Source organism: Mandrillus leucophaeus, unplaced genomic scaffold (assembly GCF_000951045.1).
Source record: "Mandrillus leucophaeus isolate KB7577 unplaced genomic scaffold, Mleu.le_1.0 Scaffold15, whole genome shotgun sequence".
In the NCBI taxonomy this organism is placed as follows: Eukaryota; Metazoa; Chordata; class Mammalia; order Primates; family Cercopithecidae; genus Mandrillus; species Mandrillus leucophaeus.
In genome coordinates this window covers 5,498,640-5,507,911 of record NW_012101476.1, presented here as the reverse complement: position 1 = coordinate 5,507,911, position 9,272 = coordinate 5,498,640, and positions in this window count along the sequence as shown.

Genomic DNA, 9,272 nt, shown 5'->3' with positions numbered 1-9,272 from the left:
TATATGAATGTTTGCATTTTACCATCTGGCCTTGTAAAAGGAAGAAAGCCGTGTTCCTTCGAGGTAGGGTTTCTCCTAGTTGTTACAGATCTGTGTCAATTTCCTCTTTCTATTTCTAACAAAAGGAAAAAGCTTTCAATTCTATGCAATGAAATCTCAGTTATATTTTTTCCTTGTGAAAAAAAAGGAAAATCACATTATTCATGCTTCAGAAATAAATGATTGCTACTACATTTGTCTGCTATCTCCTCGTATTTTGAGAGCAATACAAAAACATAACCTATTGGTTGAACCACTGAGCTTGCTTTCTCTATGAGACGGTATTTTGTAGATGAAGAAAATCTTTCTGAGGGTATTATGAAAAAAGTAGATTCTTATCTTTTGATACTCCTATCATTCTATCATGAAACTCCTTGATGATTCCGCACCTTTATAGCTAAATGCTTTGCTAAAGGCAGACAAAGAATGTGCTTGGTAGGAGAAGAGAACTTGAAGAAATTAGAATTCAAATGCTATTTTGATGCATGCTAATGCAAGTCTGTGTGCATGACTGTATTAGGGTGTTCACATTCAATAGTGCAAACCGTTATGTCCATGAAACATATTTCCAAAGACAATTATATTCAAAGAGAAAAATTACCAATGGTCATACGAGTAAAAAGGACAAATAGATATTGACTAATTTTATTTTATACCTTTTAAATAAACAGATTGCTTCTGCCTGAATACAGAGTTTAATTAATAGAAGAACTCATTTCCTAACCAATAGAGAGAATACGTATATATTCTTCTATATATCTCCATTGCCTGCTTTATGAAACTTTGATTCAAGTTCTAGTATTTAATAGCTATGAAATATTTTAACATGAGTTTGGGTCTTTATTCATTAGTGAAGAGTTGTTTCTATAACACGCAATTCTTCCAAAAAAAAAAAAAAAAACAGAAAAGAAGATAATACAATTTCATCTCCCTTTTATTTCCAAGAAAGTATTCCAACAGAGACCAATTTTAATGCAATTAAATTGAAAGCCATGTCTTTTCTGGTGCTGCTCTGCTGTGAGAAACACCATAGAATTTATGTTGGCATCCTCATATCATAGGTATTTGCATAATCTCTATTTAAATGTGTGCCACAAGCATTGACAATGGGCTAAATGGGTGTTGCAGAAAGCCAAGAACTGATAGTCATTACATGATACATTTCTGACATGAACATTAGGTCCCGTGTTTCTCTGTTTGGCAAGTACGAATGTTTACTTTGAGGGTTGGAGAAAATATAAGGTGTTCTGGGCTTTCTACATATCCTCTCATTCAGTAGCAAGACTCATTGAAAGCAAAGTGGAGGAGAGAACTGAAGGATTGGAAGGCAGTTCCACCCAAGACCAGGTCCAACGAAGCCACTCCCCAGGTACTGCGTGAGACTCTGTAAGAGTAACAGAAGTGATTCAGTTTCTGGTCATTTCAAATTTTTGCATGTTTCTTGCATTTTTCTGAGAGTACCATTTATGTTTCTTTTCTTTTTTTTTTGGAAACAGAGTCTTGCTCTGTTGCCCAGGCTGAAGTGCAATGGCACAATCTCGACTCACTGCAACCTCTGCCTCCCAGGTTCAAGCGATTCTTCCGCCTCAGCCTCCCAAGTAGCTGGGACTACAGGCATCTGCCACCACACCCAACTAATTATTTGTGTTTTCAGTAGAGACGGGGTTTCACCATATTGGCTAGGCTGGTCTCGAACTCCTGACCTTGTGATCTGCCCACCTTGGCCTCCCAAAGTGCTGGAATTACAGGCGTGAGCCACTGTGCCCAGTCCTGTTTATGTACTTTTTATTCTATTTATGCTATTCTTCTGGCTTAGAACTTCCTTCTTTCCATTTATCTAACAGAATAACACTTTTGCTATGTTATCTCTCTTCCTAAAATAATATTTGAAGTACTGTATGTCCCGAATTAATACCTACTGAGGATCCCAGGAACAAATAAAGTTCTTGGGCATCTCCATATCATAAGTTCATCAATATTAATTTTTACTCTATAAAATAGTGAACTCTGTTATTTCCACATGCCAACAATCCCAACAGTCAGAATTGTAAAATCTCAAGAAAAGTAATAAAAAGACCATTCTGGCTACTGAAAATTCTTCTTTGTCCTCGGCCCCTAGTTTGTATTTCTTTTTTTTTTTTTTTTTTTTTTTTTTTTTGAGACGGAGTTTTGTTCTTGTCGCCCAGCTGGTGGGCAATGGTGCAATCTCGGCTCAATGCAACCTCTGCCTCCCAGTTCAAGCAATTCTCCTGCATCAGCCTCCTGAGTAGCTGAGATTACAGGCATCTGCCGCCATGCTTGGCTAGCTTTTTTATTTTTATTTTTTTAGTAGAGAAGAGGTTTCACCATGTTGGCTAGGCTGGTCTCGAACTGCTAACCTCAGGTGATCCACACCCCCCTTGGCCTCCCAAAGTGCTGGGATTACAGGCATGAGCCACCCCGCCAGGCCCCTAGTTTGTATTTCAAATGGATGTGGCATAGCACTTTATAGCTAGCTCTATTGTGGTAGGTCCTACTTTTACATTCTCATAATAGTTTGGACTTAATTACATGTTGTCTGTACCTTGATGCATTCCTTACACAAATACTTACTGAGTGACTGTGACGTGCCAGGCATGTAAGAGGCAGCCTAAAATATTGAACATGAGTCAGACCGTCCAGTTCAAATTCTGTTTCCAACACCTTCTGCCTATATGACTTTGCGTCAGTTACTAAATCCCTTTGTTTCTCAGTGTTTTCATCTTTAAATGGAAACAATAAGGATACTTGTGTCAGAGGGTTTTGTGATGAATATAGGAGATTAGAAGGAATCTACACTGTTTGGGTAAGTAGCATGCTCTCCACCAAGGTCTACTTTGTTTGTTTCTAGAACAGTGGTTCTCAAACCATAAGAAGAACTTTTTATAAAATACCAATGTCCAAGTCCAACACCCAGACATCCTGACTTAAATGGTCTGAGTTAGGGCTTGGGCATTGTTACATTTTAAAAGTTCCCTTTTAAAAATATAAACACTTATAGTACAAAATGTATGTGTATATATATTTATTTTATTTTTAGGTTACTAAATGGATCTTTGTAGGCTGGGCATGGTAGCCCAAGCCTGTAATCCCAGCACTTTGGGAGGCCGAGGTGGGCAGAATCACTTGAGGTCAGGAGTTCAAGACCAGCCTGGCCAACGTGGTGAAACCCCGTCTGTAGAAAATACAAAAATTACCCAGGCGTAGTGGTGAGTGTCTGTAATCCCAGCTACTCAGGAGGCTAAGGAGGGAGAATCACTTGAACCTAGGAGATGGAGGTTGCAGTGAGCCAAGATCACACCACACCATTGTACTCCAGCCTGGGCTACAGAGCAAGACTCCATCTCAAAAAAAAAAAAGTAAATAAATGGTTATTTGTGAAAAGCTTTACAAAACTTAAGCAAATACACTGTGGAATAGAACTTCACAATGATGGTGTAATAAGTACTTACGAGAACCATGTTCCAATCTATTTTTATACCCAAGAAATATATAAACTTCCAAATGCAGCCTGAAATAATAAAAAAGAAGTCAGCATATTTCTGATTAAGAAAAAAATTACATATTTTTTAAAATATATATATTCTAGATAGATAATATATAAGTATATATTCTATATAATTTTAACATAAAATTATATGCCAAAGTTAATTCTAAATGGTACCTATGATTGAGCCACCATTCTAGATATTAAGAATACAATGTAAGCTTATAAAATTGCTGCCCTCATGGAGATTCCAAAAGCATAAGAAACTTAAAGTTGGGGTATACATATTATTCAATTTTATCCCCAGAAAGTGTCACATTTTCTATCACCTAAATGCTTAAAAATATTTTTCAAATGAATGAATGAATAAATGAATCATCTAGGAGAGACTTCTGATTCCAGCTACTCTCCTGCATACTGTGATTTCTGGCTTTCTTTAGCAACTGCAATACTTAGTTATGCTAACTAGATTTAGTGACATGACTTTGGAATATATTAAACAAATCCGATCCCTCTTTGTTAGTAGATATCAGCATTTTGTAATAAGCCTTCATGTAGCACCTCATGGCTGCTGTTACCCTGATAGTCATTTTACGAAAGAGAACCACGAGCATATTCCATTTATTGGAGAACATATTGCCTTTGTGACAGTATTCATGGAAAAACAGCTGTGCAAAAAACCTGTTATGGTAAATGTAAACGTAAAACAAGAAAAGGCGTTCTAAAAGAACGATCTATTACACTGTATTTGGTATATGTCCACACTGATTTAAGGTGTGTCATCTTAAATGTTCTAGTCAATGTGACAGGGGTTTCTGGAAAAGCTTTTTGCTTTTCTGACAGATGCAAGAGAAATATAATCCTGTTGTCCCTATTCCCTATTCTGAGCTTGAACTCTAATGTGATTCCTGGAGCTGTGGCAGCCATCTTGCAGCCACAAATCAACGAACATGAAAACAAAAAGCCAACACACAAGGTTTCAAAGACTTCCAATCATGACGGCATTTTTGAGATGCTCCCTGAAGGCTGGCAGCCAACTGACCCCACAATTTTTTATATCAAGAAAAATAACTGCCTCTTACTTGAATTACTATTTGTAAAAATTTCTTATAGTAATAACCCAAAGCATTTATAACTGATAGGTGCTCATAATGACTAGGCTATGGTTACCCACATCACAAATAGTTGAGTGCAATCAGTGTAGAATCAAAATGGCAGCTGAACAAGAGACTCTGTTGACTTAGAAGAAGTTGTAGGAAATGGAAACTCATTGGAATTGGATGGCCAATCTTTTTGAACATAAAGTCATAAAACTTGCTAAAATTTGAGTAAACCATTGATATGGTTTGGCTCTGTGTCCCCACCCAAATCTCATCTTGAATTGTAATCCCCACATGTTGAGGAAGGGATCTGGTGGGAAGTGATTGGTTGATGGGGGCAAGTTCCCCCATGCTGTTCTCATAAGAGCGAGTGATTTCTCACAAGATATGACGATTTAAAAGTGTTTGGCAATTCCCCCCTCACTCTTCTCTCTTGCTGCCGTGTAAGACATGCTTTGTTTCCCTTCCACCATGATTGTAAGTTTCCTGAGGCCTCTTTAGTCATGTGGAACTGTGAGTCAATTAAACTGCTTTTCTGTATAAACTACTCAGTCTCAAGCAGTTCTTTATAGCAGTGTGAGAATGGACTAATACAATCATAATATGAAAGGAATAAATATCAATGAATTTGATACATTTGTGAGCTCTAACAATATTACTAGCTTTCTGTCAGTTAGAAAGGATTTTCTAGTACTTTGTCAGATTTCAGTTATTACCTTGGTCATTTGTGTACCTGTATTTTTATCTGAAAGTAAAATTGTTTTTTGCAGAAGTATAGCATGATGTCTAGTATACATATGGTTAAGTCCAGGAGTTATATTGTTAAATGGTTTAGAAAAATCCCAAAGATTTTATATAGTTGTTTGAAGATTTATTAAGTGCTACATAATTCAAAAGCATCCATGCCTTGTCTGTATTGCTGTTTTCCATTTATCTTCTTATAACCTTACTTGAGGACAAATTTAATGAACATGTTTAAAGAATTTTAAGACAAAGAAGAATATGTAACATTTTTTTCCATACAGAACTTACTTTGAGACTCTTAAATTATATATTTTTGTCATTATTATTTATTTAAACTTATAACTTCACTCCAGTTAGGTATCAGAAGAGATAACTTGCAGATTTTCTGATTTCCGACCTAACAAGAAAGGAGTATACCAAAGGATGCCTGTATGTTGGCAAAGAAAATTACTGGTCCAGCAAGTAGACGCTTTTGAAGAAAATATGTTGACTTGCTTAAAACAAAAATGGCACGTTAGCAAATCCTTGTGAAGTAACCCACTGACTCCACCCTGAAGTAACAGAGAGTGTGCAGGTTTTCTCCAGACATCAAGACTGATCTCTGGGTCATGTGCTCACGACAAGTAGTCACGTTACTTGGTTTGAAGGCCACCAATAAGCATCAAGGCTGACGTCCTGGGTGCTGATGTGATTATGACTATGCAGCCAGGGTTCCTGGGGATATCACACGATCCAAATTACCCCCAAATGGAGATATTCCCTGATACTCTGAAATGGTGTTATTTGGAGAGGCGGGATCCATTAAATGACACAAGTAAAAGACAGATTCTGATCATGGCTCTTCCAAGCTTTCTTTGGAAGGACTAGGGCCACATGGGAATGCCAGAAGCCTGCTCGACATCCTCACCCAGGATGTTGGGGAAGGGCTTGCTGCCAACCATGGCTGAGGGGTTAAGAAGAAGATAGAGTCATAAATCTTTTATTTTTTCTATGTTCAGACCCACCACGAGCTTTACCAATGTTATTTCATTCTATCTATTGCATTCTGTCCCTCTCATCCTATCTCAAACCCACAGGGTCAGTAGTGTTCTTTCTATTTTAGAGCCTAACAAACAAAAAAACCCACAAGCTGAGACTCAGAGAGATTACATATCTTCTTCAAGACAACAGAGCAAGGAGCAGAACCAGGATTCAAAACTAGCCTTTTTCTAAATCTAAATCTCATTCTCCTTGATCATTCATCTGCACACTCCCTAGGTCCAGTTCTGGCTTTATTTTACTTTATGATAATGAGTCCATATATATGTGCCAGGCCGAGATGTAAGTGTTTTCCAGCAATCAGTCCTTTCAACAATCCTATGTGGTAAGTTCTGCTATTAGCCTCATTTTACAGACACAGTAGCTAAGGTACAGAAAGGTAACTTGGCTGCAGTTACTCAGTTAGTGGAGCCACAGTCTAGTCTCATGCTCTTAACCACTTATGCTAGTACCACTGAATGGCATCCTTTACTTTTTTGCTTATTTATTGTCTGTTTACTCCACTCCCACTATAATGTATGGAGGTATGACCATACATAATGTATAATAATGTAAGCTCTGTGAGAACCGAGATTTGTTTTTAATCCATTACCTCTTCTCCAGGGCTTAGAAGAGTGCCTAACATATTGAAGATTCTTTTTTGCATATATTTAAGGTGTGCAGCATTGTGTTTTTGTATGCATATATGTGGTGAAATGATTACCACAGGTAAGCAAATTAACCTATCCATCACCTTCTGTAGTTACTTTGTGTGTGTGTGTGTGTGTGTGTGCGCGTGCGTGTGTGCTTGATAAGGGCATCTGAAATCTACTCTCTGAGCAGATTTTCATTGTACAATATCCTTAACAATAGTCTTCATGCTTTACATCATAACTCTACAATTCACCCTACATTCTGTAAATTTGTAAACTTTGACTTCCCCCCAATTCCCCCATCACCCTTTCTTAAAATATTTAAGATTCTCAACCTATTGAATAAATCATGCTGCTTATTTGGGGACACAGGGAGCTGATATTAGAACTGAGGATTCTCAGGAGTTAGGTCCAACGTAAGTCAACCTGGGACACCTAGAGTGAGGAGTGTCCTGCTGTGCATATGGCTGACCACCAGAGTATTTCTTGGGTGCCCAGACAACAGAATTCCTGGGTGAGAAAGCTCTGTTGTGCTTTTTTTGAGCATTATTCATTCTGGCAGAAGCATCTAATTCAAAGAATCATAACCCTTTTGATGGTGGATTTCGATGGGGTTCCCATAGATCCTTCTCTCAGGTGGATGTTGGATTCAAAGTAACACAGAATTGAGAGTTTGACAGCTTATGTTACAACACAAACATATGTGACCTTGGGGAAGTTTTCAGCATCTGTGAGTTTCAGTTTTATCCTTTCTAAATCAGTCTTAAGAACACTGAGCTCACAGTACTCAATTGATAATCTGGTCCACAGTAGAAATACAAGTTCAGTCATGTCCTGGAATTAGAGCTCTTTTATATCTCACTCTACCTCCTGTTGGGAATGACAGTTGGAACAGCCCAACTCATCATCATTACGAGACGATGAGAAGCTTCCCTGATGTTGAGGCAGCGGTTTCACCATGGCTGCTCTGTGTCTTCATTCCTGAAGAGTGAAGTGAAGAGGGCAAAAGTCAAGTACAAGGTCATCCCCTCTAAGAGTGTGTGCAACCTTAGAGAAATGTAGAAGAGGAACCCCAATCAACAACATTTGCAGGGGTGGACATAGAGCCAGGGTTAGAGAAGCAGCAAGTATTAATATTTTCAAAATACATTTTGGTTCCTGCCTGAAACCCTGCCAAGCTGGTATAGAAAATGACAGTTCTGGAACAGTGTTCCTTAACTTATTATTGTCATCCCGGAAACGTTTCTCAGCATTTTCCACCAATCACCTCTGTACTCCTATGCAATGCAAATACTGCAGATATACTGTGTATCTGTGTATTCATTTCCTAGGAATGCTGTAACAAATCACCAACAACTAGGGGGCTTAGACACTCTCTCACAGTTCTAGAGGACAGAAGTTCAAAATCATGATGTTGACAGGACCACGCTCTCTGAAGTTTCCAGGATCCATCCCTGCCTCTTCCTAGCTTCTGGTTGTTACCAGCAATCTTGACATTCCATGGCTGGTGGATGCACCATTCCAATAACAGGGCATTCAACCTGTGTGTCTTCACATCACCTTCCCTCTGTTTATGCGACCGAACTTCCCTCTTCTTATAAAGACACTAGTCATTGGATTAGGGCCTACCCTAGTCCAACACGACTTTACCTTACCTTGAATACATCTACAAACACTCTATTGCCAAATACAACCCCATTTCAAGGATCAAGGTAGGTATGGACATTTGGAAGACACTCCAACTCAGAATAATCTGTTTTTATACTATATTCAGGGGTCCCCAACCCCCGGGCCATGGACTGATACTAGTCTGTGGCCCTTTAGGAAGGAGGCTGCACAGCAGGAGGTGAGCAGCAGGTGAGTGAGCAAAGCTTAATTTCTATTTACAGCTGCTCCCCTAGGCTCAAATTACCACCTGAGTTCCACCTCCTTTCAGATCAGCAGTGGCATTAGATTATCATATGAGCATGAATCTTATTGTGAACTGTGCATACCAGGGATGATCTGGGTTGTGTGCTCTTTATGAAAATATAATGCCTGATGGATTGATGGTTTGAAGTGGAACAATTTCATCCTGAAATCGTCCCCCAACCTCCCAGTCCGTGGAAAAATTGTCTTCCATGAAATGAAAGCAATCCCTGGTTCCAAAAACGTTGGGGACTGCTGATATATATATTTTTATATATATATATATATAAAATCAGCATATAATAT